This window comes from Bactrocera neohumeralis, chromosome 5, assembly GCF_024586455.1.
Source record: "Bactrocera neohumeralis isolate Rockhampton chromosome 5, APGP_CSIRO_Bneo_wtdbg2-racon-allhic-juicebox.fasta_v2, whole genome shotgun sequence".
In the NCBI taxonomy this organism is placed as follows: Eukaryota; Metazoa; Arthropoda; class Insecta; order Diptera; family Tephritidae; genus Bactrocera; species Bactrocera neohumeralis.
In genome coordinates, this window is record NC_065922.1 from 48,737,383 (window position 1) to 48,764,766 (window position 27,384).

Here is a 27,384-nt window from a genome sequence, read left to right on the forward strand (position 1 = left end):
ATCCTTTAATCATCAAATATTAAATAAAAAATAACGAAAATCTAAAATTTATTTTTTCGAAATGTTTTGAGCTGGTTCGTCTTCTGTAGATCATGAGCTCTTGCGCTTTACATTCTTGTAAATAACTCACTTTTCGTCGCAAGTAACAAAGGGCTTCAAAAATGGATAAATTCTGTGACGTTTGATAAGGAAATCAAAGTTGTTAATGCGACGAAGCATATTTTATACAAGAAATCAATATGTCAAGCTTCGCAGTTATTCCTAAACGTTTGTTGTGCTTGTGAACGATCGCGTTAGACAAACTTAATCTTTCAGCAATCTCTCGAGAAGTTATTCATTATTTACATCGATCAACGACTTAATTTTATCCACATCTGCTTCAAGAGCCCTTCCACGACGTGGTGCATTCTCAAGATCGCAATTGCCTGAACGAAAGTTTGCAAATTAATTTTTGGCAAAATGGCGTTCAGTAGTTTTGTTTACTGCATTTTTAGCCTGTTGATAGAAAAAAAGGAAAATATGCCTTATTTTCGAGCTTTTAACCAAACAAAACTGTTCCAAAAAATATTAAGAAAATTTTTTAAGCCTTACTCTATCAAAACTGTTCAAACTGATAACGGTATTGCGATTAAGTGTGAAGTTGGCTGCGTAGAAATTCAATAAGATTAGCTGCTGTCACCAAAGAAAATTACTTGTCGAACGATCCAATATAAATTATGTACGTGACAAGCTGAGTTGATAAAGCCATGTCCGTCTGCCGCTCTACATATATATGAACTAGTCTTTAGCTTAAAGATATCGATCTGAAATAAACTGAGCAATCGAAATCAAGTTCTCGTAGGGCATATTTTGTATATGTGAAAGGTATTATAGCCTTGCTGCAACTGAGGTCGAAAGAAGAAACGTTATGTTTGTTTTTTTAATATTTTATGCTCCTGAAAGCATTAAGTACCTCGGCTGATAATATAAATTAATTTTTCGCTAACATAACATTTAAAAAATTTTACTGAAATCAGAATCAAAGCTTCCAGCAATTTCGGTAATTATGAATTCCTTCATATTTTGCACAAACCAGTGTCAGTTTTCCTTTTACTTTTTATTATGTCCTGTTAGCAGCCAGATTTTACGATTTTGCCACAGTCAAACAATAAAAATTCACAGGAAAACACGCACACAAACACACATAAACGAGAGCGAAATGGACCATTGTGTAGCGAGCTGCTCACTTACACTCATAACTGTATGTGCATATCCGTTGTTATTGTTGTTTTACTTCTGGAATTTTTTCCTTCCGCGTGGCTGCTTTCCAGCGCGCACAAATTCAGTTACTTTCACACACACACACATACACGCGAGTGTATTTGCGCATAGATGTGTGTGTGTGTTTGTATGTATTTTATTTTTCCACAATACGCTTTGTTGTTATGAACTCAAGCGGCAACAATTTTTTACGCTTGCATAAATTGTAGTCCTCGCTGCTGCGCCGCACTTATACGACGATGGTGCCTGCGCTCCAGCCCTTCGTGTGCTGCCTTTGCTTAATCATTCGTCATAATTTATTTATTGGCCGAGCAGCCATAAACAAAAACAAACTCACGAGCCAAAGTGAGGAAACGTTGGAAGAATATGGTAAAATGCGGAGCAAAGAATTAATTGAAAATATTCAAAAAGCGCAGTGCAGCTGTGACGCTTATGTACACATGCATATACCATGTGCATAGTCCATATGTAATGAGCACATATTATTTGCTTTGAATTGTGTTTGCTCGCTCATTGCATTTGCATAAGTGTGCGTGTGTATGTGCGGCGTGTTGAAACCTGCTGACAGCTAAGTAAATAAATAATAAACAAATATTACAATGAGTTGAGCAAATAATTTCGAAAAGTGCTTTAGATGTGTGTGTTTGTGTTTTGTTATTTACCTTAATTTCTTTTAGCTCCGAAAGCTGTTCGCTTGGCCATAAAGTGTCAGTGCATTTCTTAATTGAATAATAAATGAATATATGCGACAGTTAAAGAATTGGAAAGTGTTCCAAATCCGCCAACAGCAACAACAAAACATTGTGATTGCAATTAAAGAATTGTGAAAGCAGTGCGTGGCGACGTAAATCCTATTAAAAGCAGCAACGAAAATCGGGTTTAATAAAGTATTTGCACAGAAGTGTTGATTTAAAAGCAAGTGGGTGAGTAAAGTGTACAGAAAACCCGGAAAACAGCTGATAAGCTGCGAAATTAAATATAAAAAATTGAAAAGAAATGTTTTTGAGAAATTGAAAAGTTTTAAAATAGTGAAGCAGATGCGAAAATAAGTGAGATAAGTAATTTTAAAGAAAGTGTTGAATGCTAGATAAATTAAATAAAAAAATTTATTATTTGGAAGTTAAAAAAATTATTTAAAAAACGAACGAAATATAAAGAAGAGTAAAATATTAAAATAAAAATAATAAAAATCAATAAATTTAACAAAAAAATAGTGAATTAGAGAAAAAAATTTAATAAAATTACTTAAAAATCACTAAAAACCTAAAAAAATTTAAAAAATTTAAAAGTAGTTAAATGATAAAATACTAATTAATAATAATTATCATAAAGAAAAATAGAAAGCCTGAAATAATTTGGAATATTGAGTTTTTTAAATTTAAAAAATCGTTTGAACTTAAAACACGAAAAAATTTTTAAACAAAAAAATATGAAAGTTCTTAAATATTTTCAGAAATTGCGAAATTAAAATAAAAAACATAAAAACAAAACAGTTTGGAAAGTTTTAAAAATCTTAAAATCATAAAAAATAACTCAAAGAACTACGTAAATTTTGAATTTACATATATTTATTTTAAAATTATAGTAAAATAAAAACAATAAAACTCAAAACAAAAATTAGCAAATAATTACAGCTTGAAAGTTAAGACAAAACAAAATTACCTTGGAACAATTTTGAAAATCTTGAAATCATAAAATATTAAATTAAAAATGATAAAAATCAAAAATATTTCAAAAAAATATAGAAAATCATAAAAAAATTAAATAAAAAAAGTTTAGAAAAAACTTAAAAAATTAAATCAAATAATAAAATATAAATTGCAAAATAATAAAAAAAAGTTTCTATAACTGCAGATTTTGCTTTTTTGAAAAATTAAAAAAAAAAATTCTTTAGAAAAAATTTAAAAATCTTGAAGTCATAAAATAATATTTTAAAAATAATAGAAAACAAAAGAAAAGTGGAAAAACGTTAAACGTCATAAAAAATTAAATAAGAAAGTTTGCAAATTTTGTAAAAATTCGCAAGTCATAAAATATTTATACAAACATAATAAAAAACGACAATTGTTTGCCAAATATCAAAAATTATAAAAAAAATTAAAAAAATAAAAGTTTGGAAAAATTTGAAATTTCCTAAAATCACAACATCTTAAAAAGTCTTAATTCATAAAATATTAATTTAAAAATTCTATTACTTTATCAAAAACTAAAATTTTCAAAAATTTCAGGTTTTGTGTTTTTAAAGTTAAACAAAAAAACTGTTTTGGAAAAATTTTAAGAACCTGTAAATAACAACATATTGATTTAAAAGGATTAAAAACCAAAAATTGTTTGGAAAATATTAAAAATAAAAAAAAAATTAGCTGCAAATAGTTTGGAAAAATCATAAAAAATCCTCTATTCATAAAATATTTATTTAAAAATAATAAAAATCAAAATTTAAATTCTTCTATAATTTCAGTTATTGTGTTTTTGAAAATTAAAAGGAAAAAATTAATTCCGCTAAGCAGAAGCATTGTACATATTACCAATTGCGTAAAAAATCGCAAAAAATTTGTAAAAAATTGCTTAAAATATTATTGTACAAAATAAGGGTTGTTATCAATAAATAAGCGGCAAAATTAAAAACAAACATATAAAAAAAATACCAAAAATCAAGAAAACAGAATAATTGAATAATATTAAAAAAAAATACAATGTAAGTATGATTTATAAGTGAAGTGATTGAATAAAAATATTGCAGTTCCAAAGAAAGAAAATATTTACCAACCGAAAAAATTTAAAAATAATATTAAAAAAAAAAATGAGAAACGCTTTTTGGTGAATTAAGGGTCCAAAAATATTGCAGTTTAAAAAATACATAAATTTTAAAATGAAAAAAGCATATTATGCAGTTAGAAAAAAATATCGGTATTGCCTAAAAAATTAAAAAGAATTAAATTTAAATAAGAAAGTTCAAAATTATACCAAAAATTGATTTCAATAAAAATTAAATTAAAATTAGTTTGAAATCTCTACAGAGCTCACAGTGCAACTTAATTAGTTCCTAAAGCTGCTTTAGTAGTGAAAATTTGGAAAAATATCAATTTTTATACAATTTAAGAGTGATTTTAACAAGTTTACATAAATAAATTGTCAGGTGATAATATTAAATGTGGAAGAAGCAGAAAAAGTTCAACCAAAGCCAAAGATCAACATTTAGTGCAGTACGCAAACCGTTGGCTAACTGTTTATATAGCCAAGTCACATGTAATGTAATCAAGATATAAATTGAGAGTTGCAAAGGTAAGCAGACAATTTCCAAAAAAAAAAAAATTTTTATTGATATTTTTAAAAAATTTATTACGAAAACGCAACGAGAAGCTTTTTGCCGCTGCTTGCAAACAGGAAAATTATATAATGATAATAACTTAGTAAAAATCAAAGAAGAATGCTTAATTACCATTTTTTAAAGTATACTGAAGATTATAAAGAGCAGGGAAGCCAATATTCAAAAAATATATTATTCAATACAATATTTTCAGTCACAAACGTTCCAAAAACAAGTAAGGAAGGGCTAAGTTCGGGTGTCACCGAACATTTTATACTCTCGCATGGTAAAGTGATAATCGAGATTTCATTATTCGTCATTTAAATATTTTTCAAATACCGTATTTTTGTAAAGTTTTATTCCGCTATCATCATTGGTTCCTAATGTTTATACTCGTATTATACAGAGAAGGCATCAGATGGAATTCAAAATAGCTTTATATTAGAAGAAGGCGTGGTTGCGAACCGATTTCACCCATATTTCGTACATGTCATCAGGGTGTTAAGAAAACATTATATACCGAATTTCATTGAAATCGGTCTAGTAGTTCCTGAGATATGGTTCTTGGTCCATAAGTGGGCGGCGCCACGCCCATTTTCAATTTTAAAAAAAAGCCTGGATGCAGCTTCCTTCTGCCACTTCTTCCGTAAAATTTAGTGTTTCTGACGTTTTTTGTTAGTCGGTTAACGCACTTTTAGTGATTTTCAACATAACCTTTGTATGGGAGGTGGGCGTGGTTATTATCTGATTTCTTCCATTTTTGAACTGTATATGGAAATGCCTTAAGAAAACGGCTCTGTAGAGTTTGGTTGACATAGCTATAGTAGTTTCCGAGATATGTACAAAAAACTTAGTAGGGGGCGGGGCCACGCCCACTTTTCCAAAACAATTGGGTCCAAATATGCCCCTCCCTAATGCGATCCTTTGTGCCAAATTTCACTTTAATATCTTTATTTATGGCTTAGTTATGACACTTTATAGGTTTTCGGTTTCCGCCATTTTGTGGGCGTGGCAGTGGGTCGATTTGGCCCATCTTCGAACTTAACCTTCTTATGGAGCCAAGGAATACGTGTACCAAGTTTCATCATGATATCTCAATTTTTACTCAAGTTACAGCTTGCACGGACGGACGGACAGACGGACGGACGGACGGACAGACGGACGGACAGACAGACATCCGGATTTCGACTCTACTCGTCGCCCTGATCACTTTGGTATATATAACCCTATATCTGACTCTTTTAGTTTTAGGACTTACAAACAACCGTTATGTGAACAAAACTATAATACTCTCGTTAGCAACATTGTTGCGAGAGTATAAAAATCATTTCACATACATACAAATATATATTACTTTTCTTAAGTGCAAAATAAAATAAAACTATCTAATATTTGAAAGTTTCACTAAAAGTTTTAACCATTTGGGAAGCAAAATTTTCCTTTTCAGTATAATAATTTTAGTCGTAAATTTTCCATTAGCATCTTCATTCCACAGCCTTATATACATACATATGTATATACATACCGGCACGACATTCACGACAGCTAGTCAGATAGTCCATTGCAAGCGCTGACAGCAAGTACTGTGAGTGTTTAAAAAAGTAAAATGCACACAACAAGCATATGCACGTACATATTTTCGCATTTTTTTTTCATAATTGAATGAATTACCAAAGCAATTTAAGTCGCTCATACGCCAGCGCGCACCTCACTTGGCACATTATCAAATTCATTGGTCGCGAGTGCTGCTGTGTCACTGCCAGTGTGCATATGTGCGCATTTCACTATAATTGAACACAGCCATTAATAATTTATGCGGAAATTTCGGAGGATGGTATTCAGACACACACAGGTGCAAACATATAAAATGCATTTGATGAAAAGTAATTAATGCATTTTCTGGTCTTAAATGTGAATTTTGTTTTGAGCGGTTTATATAACCAAAAATATTTTTCCGTTTTATGGTAATGTGCAGTCCACTTTATATTGAAATCATCAAAAATTTCTAAAGTGAAAGCCTAGCATAATTTCAGGAGTGAAAAGTATTTGGGGATATTAATATTTAAAAGCACTTGTTTTAAGAAAAATGATGTCAGCATAAAAAATAACTCCTAAAATTATGCTATCTTTTCACTTTCTAAATTTTTGCTGATTTTATAATATACATATGTAATTATATATTTCTAAAAAGTAAGCAAACTTGAGATATTTTTGTACCACTTCAGCGCTTTGTAAATTACAATAAATGCTTTACTTTTTTCACTCCTAGAGGGAAGCTAGATTTGAAAAAAACTCATTGATACCTCATATCGAACTGCAAAATAGTCTGGAACATGCAGATGATTAATATTTTGTTATTGGAACTTTTTTGAACAATTTCTTGACAGTAAAAAAGGTCGGTATTGCCTTCTGGAGTGAAAAATCAGCCAAATGTTTGATACTGTCACAAGTTAATGTAACCTTTCCCATCTGATTCAAGCAATTTCTACAAATTCTATTATCAAAAGTTTTTTGTGCACTGTCTTTGTCTTAAAAAAAATTACAGACGTATACGCCATCAGCTAGATGTTGAAAAACGCAGCAAAAGCTCAAATTAGACTAACTAATAGCTAAGCTTAGAGTTTTAACTTATTATGAAGCCTACTTTTGGGTAACTGAAACGTTTTTAAATTTTTAAGAGCACATTTTGTATTATAATTTATGTTTTATAACTATTTGTATAGAGTATATGGTGTAGAGTTGGATATCACTTTACTTTAAACCTCGTAAATTGCTCCAATTGCTTCATTTCGTCGTTCCTTCTAACTCGTCGCCTAAGCCATTAAATGGAGAAATGACAATTTGCGATGCGATTAGGTCAATTCCAAGCCCTGAAATACAGGTTATTGTTTTTGTAATATAAAAAGATAACTTTAAACATAACCAAACAATTTTTACCACAGCTTGCTTGTTTCTTGCTTGGGAGTTTTTTATCCTTTATTGGTTTGCTAATTATGCGAACAAGTCTCTTAATTTCTCAGATATCGAATTAAAACTTGCATACTATATCTTCTCTTTAAAAAGTTGTTCATTTTTTCGAATCGCCAATGTGGTACACTATGGCTTATATATAGATAGGTGCTATATACATATAACGAACGATTAAAATTAAGTTCTTATATGGAAAACTTTTTTAAGATCTTCTTGTAAGGAGAACCTTTAGATATCTTTACGAAAATTACCACAGATCATTAACTAAGTCAACGATATAATCTCCAAAAAAATTAGTCAGATCGGATCATTATAGTCTATAGCTGCCATACTAACTGACCGATTAAAATCAAGTGCTTGTATGGAAAACTTTTCATTTTTGAAGATATCTTCACGAAATTTGGCATAAATTATTGCTCAAGACAACGCAATAATCTATGGATAAATTGCTCGGTTAGGATCACTATAGCATATAGCTGCTATACACAATAACCAATCATAATCCAGTTCTTTGGTAGAAAATTGCTTTATTTGTGAAAAGTATTATAGTTTTATTCAGGCGTAGTAAATAGTTTTTTTTTTATTTATTTTTTTTTTTTATATACTAAATATGTTTTTTAATATTTATTAGAATTTTTTCTTCAATCGAATCTGCTAAACTTTTATCCAAATTTAATTACCTCTATAACAGCTTCAATGAATTTTCTTATATTTAAAAATTATTTCACACCAAAATATATTTATTTTCGAATAATTTTTACCCATCCTCCCTTATTAAAACTTTCTGGTTTCCAATTTCAACTTGCCTTTTAAATACTCCAATTTAAGGCCACTTTAAAGTCAACTCGTTCTCTGGAAAGCTTTAGCTTTTTAGCCAGCTCCATTGCCCACACTGATTGGAGATTATTTCGAGCGACTTGTTGGCTTGCGTTGATGAATTATTGCCACTTCAGTGAACACAATGATTCGTTTGACTAAACCGATCGATATTTCATATAATACACCTAGCAACACACACACACACACACTTGAGCTATAATAGGCTTTGACTGGCAGACGGCGGATTTAAACAGCAGCAGAATGTGGCAAGAATTCCTTCATAAAGTGAAAAAAAAATGTTTGGAGACTGTGGAAAACGAAGACATTTCAGTTCAAAACTGGGGAAATGCGCATAACGGTTTATATGCATATATGCTGGTATGCTTAGCTAACGAGCGCGCATTTTAATTCAAACTTTTTAAAAGCAGCAAAACTTTTCTGAAGAAAAGCTGAGGAAAATTGTTTTAATGAAAATTAGTCAAAGACATTTATTGAGTTTCAAAATGCGACTGGTGTCTTTTATGCTGGTGTCGCTTGTCAAATTAGCTGCCTTAATAATACCCGTGGACTTTTCACTTCGAAATACATTAATACATCGACAACGCCCGGAGAGCAAGCACATTTAATTTGTCCTCCCGAAAGCAGCACTCGTTAACACGCAGCAAATTGATATTTAAAAGTTTTATTGCTGTATTGTTGTCGTCTTTTTTCATGCTGCTGGCGCACACGCCCACCCGCCCGCTTCAGTCATGCGGAAAGTAAAAGTTCACCTGCAGATACCTGTGCGTTCGGCAAGTTGAAGCAATTAAGTGCGCAACACAAAAGCTCATTGCAAACGCTCGCTGTCTGACATGTTTACTATCATGTGTTTTGTTTTTGCTTTTGCTTTTGCTTTTATTGTTGTTTTGGTTGCTGTTGCTGCTGCTGTTGCGAGTAATATGAGTTCGAACTTGCAAGCTGTCGCTGACACTGACACGATGCTTACTGCTGGTTGCCCGCAAGTGCCTGTTGTTGTTGCTTTTTGTTCTTGCTTTGCCCAACTGGCCTTTGTTGTTGTACTGGTGTGTCAGGATTTGTTGTCCTGTCGTTGTTAAGCTTTGCATTCGATAAGTCACTAGACAAGTAACATTTTCAAATTGTGTTGCAAAGTGCTGTGCTGACCTGTTTAAAGTAGGTACTTTTGTTGCTGTTGTTGTTAAAATTTAGTGATGCCTAAACATGCAAGTCACTGAAATATTTGTGTACTTGATGATAGCAAAGCAGAAGTTACTGTCCGGTGCTGTCTTGTATATAATTTTTCTGTTAGTTTGCAACCCTGTCGCAAATATTTTGTAATTTCAAATCATTTCCTTAGCTTCCAGTTAATTTTTTCATATTTTGAGAACTCTGAAAACATTGTCGTATGTGTTTATCAATATACATATATGTTTACAAAACATCTTAAGGCTTTATGTATTTTAAAAATTGTGTGGTAGTCATTACCAGCGTACTATATATAGTTTATTATAGTTATATTCTTTTCTTTGGTTTTGTTCAATAACTTTTTGAAACAAAATATATTTTTCAACAGCATCAGTTTTAACAAAAAAACAAGTAAGGAAGGGCTAAGTTCGGGTGTCACCGAACATTTTATACTCTCGCATGATAAAGTGATAATCGAGATTTCATTATACGTCATTTACATATTTTTCAAATACCGTATTTTTGTAAAGTTTTATTCCGCTATCATCATTGGTTCCTAATGTCCTATATATTATACAGAGAAGGCATCAGATGGAATTCAAAATAGCGTTATATTGGAAGAAGGCGTGGTTGTGAACCGATTTCACCTATATTTCGTACATGTCATCAGGGTGTTAAGAAAATATTATATACCGAATTTCATTGAAATCGGTGGAGTAGTTCCTGAGATATGGTTTTTGGTCCATAAGTGGGTGAGGCCACGCCCATTTTTAATTTAAAAAAAAAGCCTGGGTGAAGCTTCCTTCTGCCATTTCTTCCGTAAAATTTAGTGTTTCTGACGTTTTTTGTTAGTCCGTTAACGCACTTTTAGTGATTTTGAACATAACCTTTGTATGGGAGGTGGGCGTGGTTATTATCCGATTTCTTCCATTTTTGAACTGTATATGGAAATTCCTGAAGGAAACGACTCTATAGAGTTTGGTTGACATAGCTATAGCAGTTTCCGAGATATGTACAAAAACTTAGTAGGGGGCGGACGGACGGACGGACGGACGGACGGACGGACGGACAGACGGACGGACGGACAGACAGACATCCGGATTTCGGCTCTACTCGTCACCCTGATCACGTTGGTATATATAACCCTATATCTGACTCTTTTAGTTTAGGACTTACAAACAACCGTTATGTGAACAAAACTATAATACTCTCCTTAGCAACATTGTTGCGAGAGTATAATTATAATTTTAATGGAATTAGCAACCCTTAGCGTATTTAAACGACTTTCGTCTTTATATTAAACTTGTATGAAAATGTATATGTATATATATAAGTACGTATGTAGATATTAACTTTCTGTATGGAATAATATTATAATATACGAATATTAATATAACTCACCAACTGTACTATATTGCATATAGTATATATCGTACTTTTTTGCAACAAAATGTCACTTTTCTGAATGGCTAGCGTCAAAAGGATGTTTGAATTTTGGGAGTAGTTTCTTCTTGTTGGGGTCGTTTTCCTTCTTAACAATTTTATTATTTGAAAATCAAAATCGCACAATTATCATAGGTGAATTTCGAGCATCGCTTTAATATTCTTAGGTGGATTTGCCTGATTAAGCCCGGTATGAATATTTTGATTTCTGATATCTCAACTAATTATAGATATACGAATCTCGTTTATATATAAAATATGGTCCCAGTTCTTTTATAATCCTACCAAGCTTTCAAGTTTGATTTTACCTTGACAAAAATGTTGTACTTTCTTGCTAACTTGCGCTCTCTGTCTGCAGAAATTCAAAGCTTAGAGAGTTTTCTTTTATTCCTTCAGGTTCGTACATCAGTATTTTTTGAAGACGCTTCAAATTACCAAAATAACACTCAAAGTTTATTATGCGCGAAAAGCCGATTCCTTAATATAACTATTATGTCCAAAAAGCAAAAATATGCAAATTAACCCTCATACTTGCTGGTAACATATAATATTAACAGAAAGCCATTAACTAAAATTTCTAGTATTTTTTGAGCAGAAATTTGGTTACATAAATATAATTTGTTGACAAAATCAAAGAATTTAAGCAAAGCCCAACTAATTTTTATAATTTTTTTAAATTATAATTAAATTATTAAAAAAATTTTATTAGCCTTTTTACCAACTTTAGTCTTAAAATTAAAAAAAAAAAATTTAATTAAAAAACTAACAGAAAAATTTAAATTTTTGAAGAAATTTTTAAAACTATTTCTTTTAAACAAACAAATAAAATTTTCTTATATTAATATTTTTATAATTTTGTTTAATTATAATAATTTACTATTTAAAATTTTAATAATAATATTTTTTTAATTATCCTTATCACAAATTTTAATTTTACATGGTTGATTTGATTTTAAAAAGTTTCAAGTTAAAAAATTTATATTTATTGAGCGATACATTTTCGTAGAATTTTTTTAAATTTAAAAAAAAAAGTTTTAAAATTAAAATATTTAAAGGAAATTTAAATTAAAAAAAAATAATATATAACTTTTTTTTAATTTTTATTTATAATTTTAATAAATTATAAAATTTTATAGCCTTTAAATTTTTTTCTTTCAGAAATCATTTTAAGATAAATAATTAGTTAATTTTTTTTAATGAAAAAGCTCAAATGTAAATATTGTTTTTTTTTTATTTTTAAAGTATATTTAATTCTAATTTCAACACTTTCTAACTTGTTTTCTGTAAATTACAAAAAAAAAAAATAAAAAAAATAAAAATAAAATAAAAAAAAATCAAAAAAAATATTATTTCTAAATTTTAATATTTTTATTATTTTTAAATTTTAATATACCAATTTTTGTTCATTCTGATAGCAAAAAAATTTGAGTAAACAATTAACTAAAAATCCAATTTAAAACTTGAACATTTAAATTTTTAACTCCAAAACAAAAAAATATAAAAAAATGTGAAAAGAACAAAAATAGGTCTGAATTAAAATAGATTTAAAATTTGTATTTCGAGATTTTTATATTTTTTTCTAAATTGTATTAATAATAATTTTTCTTAATTTCTAAAAATATTAAAAAAAATTTGAAGTTCCTTTAACCTCTAACCTTCAATTTTACGGCGAATTCATCTTAAAATTTGAAAGTTTCAGCTGAAAGAAAATTATAAAAAAGAATTGAACAAAAAATATTAATTTTTTTTCAGTTTTAGGCAAGTTTTCAATTTTTTATTTGTCCGTTTGTGTTTTCTCTTCAGTCCTTTGATTTTGATGACACTGTTTTTGCTACACTAGATATAAGATCGAGTCAAAACTTAAGAAATGCAAATTTCATAAGAGCAAAACCATAACACAAACGTTCAGGAATAAATTCGTTATCTGGGCACTTGATAGCAACAAAATTTGCTAAGATTTCCAAAGTGAAAAAAAATATATACATAAAATAAGTATATGCACATATTTATATAAATATACATATATATTTGGGGGTGTGTAGTTAAACTTAACTGTTTTGTAAGTCACCCATATATATCAAACTATTACTCTTAAAATTACTCTTATAAATTTACATCCAATACATACTTACATTGTGATTTATCGTAAGAGCTCTCATATATTTCATTAAACTGCTTGCTTTGTACATAGCGGCAATTATTGGTGAATTCATTTGAAATAACTGCAATTAGTAGTTGCATCAGAAGACTTCAGCATTCATTAAAATATTAATTAATTTACTATATACATTCATTAATGAAATAGTTTACCTTTGACGATAAAACTCAAAGCACAAAATTACAAAAGATCACTATTAATTACTAAACAGTTAGTAGTCAATATGTACGACGACGCACGCCTCTCTCTATCTCACATATACTTGTATATACAAATTTATGTGTATTCTATACCATTCAAGCATAAAGACTTTCCTATAATAGAAGTGAACATGTGTGTGTTTTCCATTCGACAGCATTTACTTACAAATCTACTGTTACATAATATTCAATTTATATCATAATACTCTTCTTTGTGATAAAATATTGATAGCTAATACCAGCACCACTACTACTGCAACTAACAGTATAGTGCCATTAAGTGACCAACTGTTTTGCAGCACTGCTACTAGACTCTTCGTTGCTCTTTTGTTGCAACTCTGCTCGCTGCTCGCAGCAATTTCTATGTAAATATTTGTTGCTTTGTTGTTAGCGCTTCATTTGTGGCATAACGGTATTACACTGGTATTTCCATTGACAAGTCTGATTATGATTTGCAAAAGGTAGTGCCGTCAGAGCTATACTATTTACATGTATACTACATGTATGTATGGATGTGTGCGTTGTTGTGTATTGATAGTAGCGCTAGGCAGTCTCCGGCTTTCAACTTGCAGTTGTCATTTTGTACAGCGGATTTTGTGGTTTTACTGCCGTTAGTGCTGAGCAATGTTGTGGCATTTATGTACGTTGTTCGATTTACGTGCTATTGTATTATGTACACACTGTCTACAGTATTTCTATAGTATATTTAGGACAAAGCCTACGTCCTGAGAGTTGTCCACTTAGCTTGTCACAGCTGGAAAGCTGTCCACATATCAAAATTTGTTTTATTTAGCAGATATATGTAAGTGCATGGTATCACTTTTCAATGAAATTTATAAAAAAAATATAATTTTTTTTTGAATTGGTTGTAATTTCTGCCAACATCTTTCTTGAAATATTTTCATAAGAAAAACTGGGGCAATTGATTTTCAAAAATTTCTCTTTAGGCGATTCCTTGGTACCAGGGTCAAACTCTAAGGTGAATGTATGAAATCATTCTTATCAAGCTTTCGAAGTTTCTTACGAGCCACATTGCTTGTGGCCTGAAGTTGTTCTGATGGAACATAATTCCTCTCCTATTGAGCAAATTTGGCTGCTGCTAGGCGATTGCTTTCTTTATACGGTGCAATTGTTAATGGCACAGGTTCGATGTAAGAACCGATAATAGATGAATCCCTGCTAATTCCCCTAAACAAACAAAAACCTTCCTGACAATCAGTTCTGGCTTGGCCACCGTTTATGGCAGCTAACCGCGATTGACGTTATCGTAAAGGACCAAGATCTGCTGAAAAAATTAATCGATTTTTTTGCAAATGCATCTACGATTTTTTTCCGGTACCAATACATCGATGTTCCTTTTGTAAGCTGGACACAAGTGGTTTAAGCTGTTCTCAATGGCATGTTGTGTTATGTGCCCCCCTTAGGTAATCACAGCAGTGGTCATATGGCGGTCTGAATCGACGTTTTCCATTCAGAAATTGTCAGAAAAAATATTGCCCATGATGGCTGTTACAGTCTCATCATTAACATAATTATATAAAGGGTGAGTTAATTCGAGGTTTTTATTTGAAGAAAAGCCACAGAAATGTATATTGTCATTCGAAAGAACATTCTTTGGCATTTACTTTTTGAAAATAATCTCCTTCAAATGTTGGCCGCGGCTACGCCTCAGATAACTGGCGATTGACATCCGTAATGATTTGCTCAAAAGCCGTAATCAGAGCGGGAATAACTGCATAGACTTTAGACTTAACATACTCCCATAGGAAAATCGACAGCCCTAAATCGTGAAATTATCTACTCATAGAAGTGTTCTCTCAATAAATATGTATATCGATTGATGCGATGTGTGGAAAGTGGCGCCGTTTTGTTGGAACCAAATGTCGCCGAGATCAAGACCTTCGATTTGAGGCATCAATCATGGCGCAATAACGGTGCCCATTGATGGTTACGCTCTCACCGGCATCATTTTTGAAGAACCGTTATTTTTTTCTGGATGAATTGGATATATTTCTATTGAATATTTTCAGATTGCTCTTCGTCCTAAATGCAGTAATTTTGTTTGTTTACGTACTCATTGAGCCAGAAATGAACCTCATCGCTGAACAAAAAAAGGCTATTGAAAAGAGTAACTCTACATGGATCACCCGTTACATGCTCTAAGTTTTATTGAGGCCATTATTTTTTTAAGTAAAGCAACAGTTAATATTTCATTTGAATGTTTAACTCTTTTATAAATATCAAAAGGAAATTACTTCGAACTTCAAAGAGCATATTTCATGTTATTTCGCCGTTCAAAGTTTGCAAAAGGCGCGCAATCAATTTTAGTTAAAGGCATTTCTGTTACGCTGCTGCAATGGCCATAGGCTAGAGCGCTACTCACATGGCAAAAACAGACACTTGTTTGTATATTTGAGTATATATAAATGTCTATATGTGGGCTATTACACACAAATTGTGTTATTTGAGAACTTCAGAGCCGCTGGCACGAGCGATACATTTGCGGAAATACCAACACAAACATACACACCCACTCATACAAACACTGCATAAAGAGCATTTGTGTAAGAATGGGGGCCCAGCACCATGTTATGCAATCCCAAAGGCTTTAGACGGGGGATTGAATAGAACAGTAACAAGCGAGCATATGCTTGTTAAGTAAGATTTGGGTGGTTGGGGTGTGTCTAAAGGGAGCATGCAGGCTGCCTATCTTACATTCGGCGGATTAAAAATTTTGCACAAAAATCTGTAGCGTTGCAATGCTGCCGTGTGTGCTTAAGGCCACTCTTCATAAAAGTAATAAATCTTGGCGAACTTTCGGTCTGCCAGTATTTCCATTTTTCAGCGCTTGTCTTGATTTGCTACCACCAATGAAGAGGATAAGGCTTCAGTTATATAATCCTAAAGGATTATTATTGGAAACTTTTTTGTGTGTAAAAGCAGATTGGAAGCTTTGTGCTTGTCTTTCTTGAAAAAAATATATAATTGTTGGATTTTAAACCTGGTGGTTGTAGAATAATAGAATAATTCATGTGCTCACTTATCGTTAGCTGCCACCTTTGGAAGGCAATTGGAGTGAGAGAGAGGGGAAGAGAGAGAGAGCCAATTAAATATAACTTATTTAAGCTTTAATTAAGCTTAGCTTCTGAACTAGTTATGACTTTTCATGCCATAAATTCTAATTTGAATTGTGTAGTTGAACGTTGAGTTTCATTTGGTTACAATGTCAGAAATTGAAACGTTTGCAAGACTTTGTGGTGAACTTTGAGGTAGTGAAAGCTTCGTAGAAGTTCACTGACAATATTAAAGCGTTGACTTTAACAGAAAAAAACTAATTTATAACGTATTTTAATACACTTTTTTTATCGCCTAAAGGATAGGTTCCATTTGAATCAATACAAAGAAGCCAACGCTGAAGTGATGGGTTTTCTCGGGTGAAAAACACTCTTTTTCAACAATGTTTTTCTCATATAAAAAATAATATATTTCTTTAGAACTTTTTATTCTTACAAACACAGACTATTGACAAAAAAATTCAGAAATTTTTGGAAAAAAATAATTTAAGCTCCGCCATTGTGACGCCATTTCTGGTGACCCCTCGGAGAAAAGATGCGCCCGCGTTGGCAGGACAACTCCTTACAGATTATCTGAAGTGAAAAAATATGTGTTTTAATTAAGACTTTAATTTAGAACTTGGATGAAAAAAAATCTGGAAATTGGATTTTTGGCAAATATTTAAAAAAAAACAGTGAAAATTTCCGAAATTTTTTTCAAATAGTTACAATCGAAAAAATTCGTAAAAAACGCGTTTAAAGACGACGCACTTAGCCTAGCTAGCCTCGAGCACACAAGTTCTCAAGGCTATATCTCCGAAACTATTACTCCGATCAAATTGAAAATTTAGTTTTTTTTTGTAAATTTTTTGTAAAAACGGTCCAAAAGTGTTTTCCCTTATTCCCTCAAAAAGCAATGCTTAATTAACACACGTAATGCTTTATGATCCATTTTTTTGTAAACTAACACAAGTTGCTTTACAAAATTTCTATATTTTTTTAATACCTAATAGAAATCATATAGATGGTAGTAGTAGAGTAATAGTATTATCTATATGTGTATGTGTCAGCTTCAGTAAAGCGTGGACGCGTCCTCAGCCGCACTTTTCTTGGTATTAAAAAAGAAAAACAAAATTTCCCGCAAATGTCGAGAATTCGGCTCAAAAAGTGAAATTTTCAGTTGAGAATAAGTTTGGGAGGCAAACAGATCTCTACAAATATTTTGTTGGGTTAATGTTGACACAAATGTCCAAGATCGATATAAAATGATTTAATCGATTTAATCGACCAGTGCTTGACCCTAGAGACATCTATTGGAAAACGGCGGAAGTAAAGTTGTAATAGATTTTTTGAAAAACATAAACCCTTGTAGTACCCTAATATAATATTCCATACACTTGTGACAAATAATAATACGATGGAATTACGAAGGGTTCTCAGCTACATTATTTCTTTGTCTACTTCTACTCAACGTCACTTTTGAAAAAAAAATGCGGGTCGTTCGGTACGTGCTTAGCGTTGGCATACCCAAAACTTTAACCAAAGTGTATTGAGTTGATCCGTAAGAGAAGTTGATATCCTTTGCTACCACTTTAATGCCAATTAAAATTATTATTAATTCTAAAATTAGTATAGACATAATTATTCATATTCAAATTTTATCAACTAAACTATTGCTTTCAATTAGCAAATCATTCTAGTCCACCCATTTTACCATTTAAGTGTTTACTCCCATTCTCATTTAATATAACCGCACAATCATTTGTATTATATCGTAAATAGCTAAAAAAAATCGTTTCGTGTTAGCTAATTCAATTAGACTGTCATTCTATTGGGCCATTACTTATTTATGCATTAACATTTGTTTAACACTTTAAGCGCGTGTCATGCGAGAGCATGCTTCCGACGTTTCGAGGCATGCCGAATGGTCATTAGCATGTCATTATTATCAATATTAATAATTGTTTGCTTTTTGGTTACGGTTTTCGCTTCCCTCGCTGGTGGCAGTGAACTTTTGTGAAATTGAGACGAGAAGTACAGAAAACGAATGGGAAATAATAAAGACATTTTATAGATCTATATAAAATAAATAACTAATGCATTCAAGTGATTAGTTTTGGCATAAAATACAATCACTAAAACAAATATTTTCGTTTTGTTTTAGGCCCCATGTCAAATGAGATGCCTGGGTTGTAATTAACATTATTATTGTGCTATTTTTATACTTCGAATATCTGATTTTTGTTATAAGTCATTCGAACTCTCTTTCAACAGCAGACATTTGATTCAAAGTCTATCAGCAGCGCCCCATTGAAACCTGAGTCTGTTTTTGAAGATCAAGTTCGATTATAATATTTCATGTACTGTTGTTGTTGCATCATAAAATAATTCCTACTAGTTTTAGAGAACGTTGGCGAGAAGATAAAGCATAGAAAAATATAATTATGGACAATTTTATATGTTTTGTTCGATTTTTACGACGGCTTGTATAAAGCCTTCTCATACCATGTCGGGAGTAAAATTTACTCTCTCTGGCGTATTTAGTTATTGAATTATCGCACTTTTAGTTGTTTTTAATAGTACCCTTATATGAAGAGTGGGCGCAGTTATCATCCAATTTTATCCATTTTCACGCTGTTGGTAATAGTTCTAGACAAATAGAAACAAGCAAATTTGGCTATTGTAGTTTCAGTGGTTCAGGAGGGCGACTGCTGGCCACTGCGGTCCTCTGTGCCAAATTGCACTTTTATATCTTAAATTATTTTATTTTACTTTATATACTTTTTGTATCATTGTATATAATTACAAAAAATTCGCAAATCAAAAATGTTGACTTAATACATTTTATTATATTAACTCACAGCATGTGCCATAAATGTGTACGTAAACTACACCAAATGATATCAGGGGAGCGCACTCAATTGCCCTAACTGTGAGTACCTGCTGGCTCTCCTAGTTACAATTAATGCCGCATTTCTCTTCCATTCAAAAACAAATTGGTTCGTTAATATTGTTGTTGTTATTTTGTTTATTTAAATGCTTGTATTATTTGAGCATTTGCTTCACCCCAATGTTATTACGCTTGCCAACACTGAGTCCGCGCGCTTTAGCGCAATTTGTTTAGTCTGATTGATTAGAACGACTCAATGTGACGTATACGCCCTGCTGTGCCGTTGGCAGCGCTAATAAATGCTTGTACTTCATACGCGAGCATGCCTACATGTGCAAACGTATTTATTTTGGACCTCGTGTATGGCACAATGTTCTTCTGCCTCTGCCTTTACAGCACCGTTTTTATTTTATCTCTCTTCTCTCATTTTATGTGCCGAGGTGGGCTACGTTCATATCACTAAACACTTTTATTTATGACCATTTGCGTGTTTGGTTTACTTATCAAGTTCCAATCGCGTGATAATGAAATGCTAAATTATTTCATCGACGTTTGTATGTATGTATGTATATGCAGAATATGTATGTGTGTAATGCGTTATCATTTGCTTGGTTACCTTAAGATGGCTTAACAAATTGTGATTTTTATTGAGCAATAATAATGATTAGTCAACATTGTGGCCCAGAAGATTGACGTCGTCTTTCATTTATCAGCTGTTCACGTGATAACGAACACACGTACATATATTCACATATTCAAATATATTCTATGGAATATATGTACGAATTAGTTGGCCAATTTCTTACGGATGCGTCGAGGAGAAGATATTGAGAATTTAATGGATTGGACAATGCTGATCTCAACAAAAATTTTTGATGTATTTTTATAATTATTTTTCAGAAGAAAATATTTATTTATTCTACTAGAAAAATACAACTACTCCTCTCCGAAAGTCCTCAGAAATAACAGTGGATATTTTTTGGTGGAATTATATCTTTTCTGGAATGAATATTCTATTAAACGAAATGTTTTTAATTGAAATCGCAGAAACATTTTACTTTAAAAACAATATCTGATCATTTTGGTATTTTCGAGATAGTGATGATTAGAAACTGGCAGGCGAAAAGTTAAGTAAAGTTCCATGAAACATCTAACTAATAACAAATTCATCTAATGCAGCAAAAGAATCAATGAACAAGGGCAGTACCTCGAAAATATGTTTCCAACGCAAGTATTGAAAAACAAAAAAAAACAATAACTTCCGGGTAACCAAAGGGTAACCCTTAAAGGTCCAAATTTTGTAGACATATTTTGTAAAATAAAAAGATTTTTAACTGATCAGTTAGTATGGTAGGAACATCCTACAAAGGTCCGATGCCTGGGAGTTCTCTCAAATGAGCAGCTTCTTGGTGAAAAAACCATGTCTGGCAGATTTCAGATCGAAATCTCAAAACTTACGTAATAGTTCGCATATATAGAGACAGGCAGATGGACACGGCTGAACCGAATCAGCTCGGATTTCTTTCTGGGTGTAACGAACTTCATTGCTAACTTATGCGCTGTTCAGAGTAGAATTGTACGCTTGCAACCTGTTGCTGCCAAGCATAATAGTTTTGTTCACCTAACAGTTGTATGTATCAACTAAAACTAATCGAAATAGATATAGGGTTATGTAAATGATCAGATTGACGAGATAAGTTGAAATCCGTATGGCTATATGTCTGTTGAAAGTTTATAAAAATGTTCGTTTGCACCCGAACTTACTCCTTCCTTACTTCTTTCCATATGTTGAGTTATCAAACGCTATTCCCGTGTTGATTTTATCATCAACTGTCGAAAGCCCAAAAGCAGCAACGTTGACTGCCACAAACTACCGGTAATACCGTTAAGCGTACAAATGACAGGCGATTACGGCATATTGCCGCTTGCGCCTTCAGTGGCTTGATTGATTTGTTGCGATTTGAAGTGGTGATGGCGCTGATAGCAGCACACATGCAGTAACATATACACATACACATGTACACTTGTGTTTACCAGCAACCTGTCATGTATGAATATCAATCAATTTAATGCTTATCGCATTTGTTGGAATAAATTTGGTATTATCTAAATTATTGGGCTTCCGTGGTGTGTTGACAGTTGTGCAAGGGTGTGCTGTGTCACTTTTTTCTGTCATAAATTCGTAGATTTCCTTTCTCAAGTGCTGGAATTACACAACAAATCCAATACTTATTTCAACATTTTTTTCTAGAGCGCGTAATTAGCACAAATATTGAAGAAAAATTTTACTTTTTGGCATTGCATAATGTCAGCTAAAGATCGTGACTGCGCCTAATTTTTTTATTACTGCGATAACAGACTATACATACATACATATGTATACCAATATCTATATATGTGTTTCATGTTCAGTTTAATGTTCTTACCCAACTTTTCTAAGCTTTTCTTCAATTTTGAAACAATCTTATGTTTGTCTGCTCGTTTTTGCGAAGTCATTTACATTTCAATACTTGGAATAATAATAATATTTAATAGTTTTTCCCGTTTTCTATCTAAATGAGAATGCAGTTGTTGCAACTGTATAAAGGCACTTCGAACTGCAGAACACATAACAATTTTAAATTTATTATTTGCTTAGGTTTATATCTTCAAAAATTTTTGACCATTTACGAAAATTCGAAATTTTTTTATAAATAATTTTTGTTATGGTGGCAACGCCAAAAATTTACTTGCCAAATATTCATAAAATAGCCTTTTTGCATGATATATCAGATATTTTTTTATTTTGAACTCATCCTCCATTTAAAAATTGTATTATGGTGGCAACGCTGCCTATTTAAAATTAAGCTTCTAAAAATTTGTTGCAGATTTCGCATCCACGTAAAGCAGTAGAACTTTCAACACATAATTTTTTTACAAATTTAATTAAAAACAGGTGGCAACACTGAAAATAATTATTTCTTTTAAACAAATTTTGCTTAGATTATAGAAAGTCACTCACCCAACATCTTTATATCTACCCGTATCTAGCTCCATTTTAATCCCTTTTTCTGGTTTCTCGGCGAAAAACTGCGAAAAATAATTGTCACCATTAAAGGAGTTCTGCATTGAACGAAACAAATAGTAGCCCGATGGTACAAGGTCAGGTCTATATAGTCGATGCATCAAAACTTCCCAGCCAAGCTTTCCCAGTTTTTGACGAGTCATCACAGATTTGTGTGGTCTAGCGTTGTCGTGATGGAAGATGAGGCCCTTTCTGTTGATCAGTTCTGGCCATTTTTTTCGATTGCTTGCTTCAAGCTCATCACTTGTTGACAGTGAAATGTAGAATCAATCGTTCGACCAGGCTGGAGAAGCTCATATTGGATGATTCCTTTCCAATCCCACTAAAGACTCAGCATAACCTTTCGTGGCGTCAATTCTGGCTTTGCGACCATTTCTTGAGCTTCACCACGCTTGGACCATGATCTTTTTCGCACATTATTGTCGTATTTGATCCACTTTTCGTCTCCTTACCATTCGTTTCAGAAATGGTTCGATTTCATTTCGTTTTAGCAAAAAGTCGCAGATTATAATTCGGTCCATTAAATTTGAATGAAGCTTAAAATCTTACCTTTCCAATACTATATGGTAACACACAATATGATTGTTGGCACTGGAGATATACGACTGCAACGGCATCTATTGACAATATTATAAACAAAAGCAGTCTATATTGTCATGTCTTGCTATTCGTCATGAGGATATGACAATCAGATTTGTTCAACAATCGATTATAACTCGAGCAACGTCGGTGAAAAAATCGCTTTGTCTCACTTTTAAAATATCATCATTTTTTCGAAGTGAGAAAACTTACTAACTCAAAGTTTGGAAGTTTCTGATTTTTATTGTTAATATGTGCAGCGGTCTTCAAGCGAGCAGAGCAGATACTTTTATGCTTTCCCTGCTTGACTAACTTTCCAACTTCATAAACATAATTTAATTCATTAAAAATGCTGCTTGAAATTGTTGCTAAAGCTTTACCTTGACTATTGAAGTCAAAATTTCGTTTGAAGTACGGTCTCCATCACGTAAGACCAACGACCAAAAACAAAGCAAAACAAAATCGTAAGCGCAATGCACAAATCTGTAAATTCACACCTTCGCACAGTTGATTTTCAGAGACCCAACTAAAAAAAAGCAAAATAAATGCAGAGTTTTTCGAGCATTTACAGTTTGGATTTTCAAAGTTTTCCTTTTCATTAAGTTCGGGTTTTCTATTTTTGTTGCGTAACAGTTTTTTTCTACGTTTTCCATTTTGCGCTCACCTTCCATAAAAGCTTTGAAATTCGAGACTTTTTTTGTCATTTGTGACGTTTTATGAAATCTCCATGGAAGCACAGCAGCAGCGCAGAGCAAAGCTTACTCGCTTTTCATAGAAATTGTGAAATATTGGCAAATGAAATCGAAAATGTAAAATATGAAAGAGAAAATGCATCAAAGTGATTTTTAAAGCAAGTGAAAATTGTTGGAAAGTCATGTGTATGGTTCTGTGAATAAAACAGCTTGAGTTCCGAACTAAAGCGTCAAGTGCAGTTACTAAATTATTAGTAAATTTATTAGACTGTTACTGTCAAAGTGGCAAGAGCTGTTAATTACACACTAATACTTTCTGGAAATTAGTTGGTGCTACACAAAATTTTTATTAAATTTTGAAAAAAAAAACAAAAATTGTTCATAATATTTGTAACTTTTAGTTCAATACCAATCACCAAGAATCAATTACTTACATTTTGGCGCTGAATTAAATGCGCGCTGCGTTTCACATTGGCAACTGTTCAAATAATGTTATATAGTTTCTTCACTTCTGCTGTTATTCAGTTCGCATCTCTATTTCTCACAGTGCTCACAATGAGCTGCCGTAAGTTTGCTCATCATTAGCGAAATAACAACTTTATTGCTTGCTTTCATTAGCTTGGCAGGACTGTAGGTAGTTTAGGGGAAGTACGCGGGGCGTGTGCTTTGGAGCGCTTTTAGCGGATGCTGAAAAATGGCTAAAAAGCAACTTACGAAAGGCAGCTTAGCATGCCGGAGCGAGCTGCTCAATGTAACTTATTAATTAGACAACCGGAAATGGATAATTGCTTGCCCGCACTGAGTTGGATAATTTTTAGAATTCGCTCGGAAAATAACTTTCGAAGCGAAATGCACAAAATAGCGTCACCGGAAGAATTGGTTACTTTATTTAAAGTCGCTGGTTTGTGAGAAAGGATTGCAAGGAAATTGAATATATATATATTTGAAAGCTGCAAGACTCAGTTCAATGAGATTAAAGTGATGAAACCAAATTTCTAAGTATAGAAAGATTCGAAAGATTCATATGCAAGGGGTATTGTAAGTATTTCTTTAATATATGGCTTCTACATTTATGTTTGATTCTAGCAACGGAAGTTAGCAAGACAAAAGACATTATATTTATAAGCAAGGGAACAAAGAGTAGAGGAGAAATATATGGTATATGTATTTTATCTGTTGATAACGAAAAGTACTGATTAGAATTTTGTAACATTTTTGAGAACAAATGTACCGCTAAGTGAATATTTTCAGTGCAGATTTGAGCAGCTTCTTTCTGTTTATTCGAATTGTAGAATTTTTTGGAGAGCAGTTACTGAAAGTTATGTGTTTTCGTTCGAAAGCAATAAAAATTCAGCTGGCACCATCTAGCGGACTCTGTTGCTACTCTCGCGTCTGCTAATAGTTTTTCATAAATATTTCTCAGATTTTCGTGAAAACCATTTTGGCCTTTTCGGAGTTTATGCGTCTTATTCACAAATATTTAAATTCAATATTATGACTTTTTAGAAGATATACAAAAATTGGTCCTTACCAGCTTAGTAGTCTTCTTATTATCTTTCTTTCTCTGCTATGAAGCTAATTTATCTGCAAAATTTTTCGGAATTGGACAAACTGGAGAGATCTTCGTGTAAATAATGCGCAAGTAAAACTAGAAATTTCAATTTACACAAAGATGGTACATATTTGGTTCATCAAAGCTCATTATAAATATAAAAAAAACATGAAAAAACGTTAACTTCGGCTGCACCGAAGCTAATATACGCTTCACAGGTGCATTTCTTTCAGTAACTATGTGTTCAGTTTATATGGAAGCTATATGCTATAGTTATCCGATCTGAACAAATTTTTCGGAGATTACATTGTTGCCTTAGAAAATAATCTATACCAAATTTTGTGAATATATCTTGTCAAATGCAAAAGTTTTCCATACAAGAATTTTTTCCGATGGTACAGTTTGTATGGAAGCTATATGCTATAGTGGTCCGATATCGGCAGTTCCGACAAATGAGCAGCTTCTTGAAGACGTTTGCAAAATTTCAAAACGATATCTTAAAAACTGACGGACTAGTTCGTATATATACGGACAGACGGACAGACAGACAGACATGGCTAAATTGACTCAGCTCAACATACTGATCATTTATAAATACATATACTTTATAGGGTCTCCTACGTCTCCTTCTGGGTGTTACAAACTTTGTGACAAACTTAATATACCCTGTTCAGGGTATAAATACATATGTTGAAGTTTGATTAGAAATACGAAAAGACTTTTTCGACTACCCAATGTATACACATATCACAATGTTATTTTGTACTTGCAACCTTACATTATTCTGTTCTCATTTGAAATGCTATAAAATATTCAGTAAAAAAAAAGCAAAAACTAAATCATATTTGCTTCATTATGGCCTTCAATGAGAAAGATTTGCATCTCCCGAATCGTAAAAACAACTGAATTTATTCAGTTTACAAACCAATTGCAACACCAGAAACTATTTTAATTATTTGCCTTGTAATTTACGTTCCTCAAGCTAACTACAAAGTACCAAGTGAAATTTACTAGATACTATAAATTATCTCCCGATTTAAGCAAGCAATTTCGCAAATCCGCCACTATAAAGCTTTCACCACAATCCACTCAGCGCGTAACGTATCTAAATATACAGGCACTAATTTAAAACATTGTATTTTATTAACAGATCTAGCCAAAAGTGTAATTGAAATGAAATTAATTGCCTAAACACAATAAACTCAGTTGCATCAAATAATTAAAATAAATGGCGAGAGCCGTTAATTATTTTTCTACAATTTATTACACAGACGATTTAAACTAGCAATTCAAAATGCTCCAGCAAAATAAACCGGAAACCACTTCCGGTTATGTTTACTAACGAACTACTGCTGACTGATAATTTTGAAATTTTTAGGGAGTTTTTAGGGTAAATCTCAATGAGAAGCATCTATCTTGATGCCAGTAAGTGGATTTGAAAAAAATTGTAGTTTTTTATATTTTGTTTTTGGAAATAAGTTCAATAGTAGCGAAGTTCTGCACCTGCGATAAAAATCAAACTGAAATAATTCCAACCATATAGAAAAATATATACATTGCAAAAAGTACCCGAAAATTGTAACTATGTAAAACGCAAAATATTAAATTATTCATCAATATTAATTTTGTTGCCTTCAACGTAATATCCACCAGATGTAATACACTTGTGCCAACGATTTTTCCAGACCTCGAAACACTTTTCATAAGCACTTTTTAGGATGGTCTTCTGCTCCTTCAGCGAACTTTGTTTTTGTGTTGTTGTTTGTGTTGTCCACGGAGTGGTAATTTCCGTTTGAGGAACAAGAAAAAATCATGCGGAGTCAAATCTGGTGAATACGGTGCTTGGTCGATAGTATTCATTGCGTTTTTGGGTTTAAATTCGGTCACAATCGTGCATTATCATGGTGTAAAATCCATGAATTGTTCTTTCATATGTCCTGCCGTTTTCGTCGGATTTTCTCACATAAACGCCTCAATACGTCCAACTATAGCTCTTTTATAGACCGTCTATCCCTCCGGAACAAATTCATGATGCACCAAACCACGAATAGCGAAAAAAGACAATGATCATCAAATTAATTTTTGAGCGACTTTGGCGTGTTTTTTGCTTTTTTGGTTGCGGCTCGTTTTTTTGATTCCATTCCGACGATTCTTGACTGGTTTGCATGTCAAACTCCTAAACCCATTCCTCATCGGCAGTTATAATTCTCCA

The 27,384-nt window shown here is 32.2% G+C and overlaps 1 protein-coding gene across 5 annotated transcripts in view; it reads left to right on the top strand.

Annotated features, from left to right (window-relative positions):
• The window catches only part of LOC126760511 (cAMP-specific 3',5'-cyclic phosphodiesterase), a 535,699-nt gene that overhangs the window by 160,851 nt on the left and 347,464 nt on the right, over positions 1 to 27,384 (top strand). The window contains exon 1 of one of the 5 annotated variants that reach the window (XM_050476196.1): positions 4,309 to 4,545. The exons of the other annotated variants lie outside the window; for them this stretch is intronic. The gene's annotated coding sequence lies outside the window, so the exon portion shown is untranslated. Of the gene's footprint in view, positions 1 to 4,308; positions 4,546 to 27,384 lie in introns of those variants that run through there. 5 annotated transcript variants of the gene reach the window in all.